Here is a 705-nt window from a genome sequence, read left to right as displayed (position 1 = left end):
AGGATCCTCTGTTCCCCTCTCTCTCTGCTCCTCACCCATGCTCTCTTTCTCAAAATGAATAAACATTCAAAAATCAATAAAAGGAAATGAGACACTGAGAACCAGTTCATCAAGAAATTAAGTGGAGAGCAAAGCATGGCTTATTGGGTCATTGCACAGGTGTTGGAGCCAGGTGGCCTGGGTTTAAAACCTTACTCTGTCCTTCACTACACATTCTCTTTGGGCAAGTTAGCCAACTTCACTGTACCTCAGTTTGCTAAAAGAGAGATTATAAACAGTATTTTTTAGGGGCGCCTGAGTGGCTCAGTGGTTAAGCGTCTGACTTCTGCTCAGGTCATGATTTCATGGTTTGTGGGTTCGAGCCCCATGTCGGGCTCTGTACTGACAGCTAGCTCAGAGCCTGGAGGCTGTTTCAGATTCTGTATCTCCCTCTCTCTCTGACCCTCCCCTGCTCATGCTGTCTCTCTCTCTCTCACACAAATAAATAAAACATTAAAAAAATTAAACAGTATTTTTTGATATGGCTGTTGTAGAATTTAATAAATTAATTCCTGTAAAGCAAGTATATCCCCCTCACGAATAGCTCATCCATTGCACCCTCGATAGCACTATAGTCCATCCCCTGCTTCTTCAAAACCACTCTCTATATATCTACCTCCTCCAGAAAGAGCTCCAAGATTAATCCAATTTATTGCTAATCTCTTT

At 42.3% G+C, this 705-nt stretch overlaps 1 non-coding gene across 1 annotated transcript; it reads left to right on the top strand.

The window, feature by feature from the left end:
• Positions 1–292: 292 nt before the first annotated feature.
• Positions 293–376, top strand: TRNAR-UCU (transfer RNA arginine (anticodon UCU)). Its single transcript has one exon. It is a non-coding gene; the product is annotated as a tRNA-Arg (tRNA).
• The last annotated feature ends 329 nt before the right edge of the window (positions 377–705 follow it).

The sequence above is a fragment of the Crocuta crocuta genome, unplaced genomic scaffold (assembly GCF_008692635.1).
Source record: "Crocuta crocuta isolate KB4526 unplaced genomic scaffold, BGI_CrCroc_1.0 scaffold293, whole genome shotgun sequence".
Taxonomy (NCBI): domain Eukaryota; kingdom Metazoa; phylum Chordata; class Mammalia; order Carnivora; family Hyaenidae; genus Crocuta; species Crocuta crocuta.
This window is presented reverse-complemented; position numbering and strand designations above follow the sequence as displayed.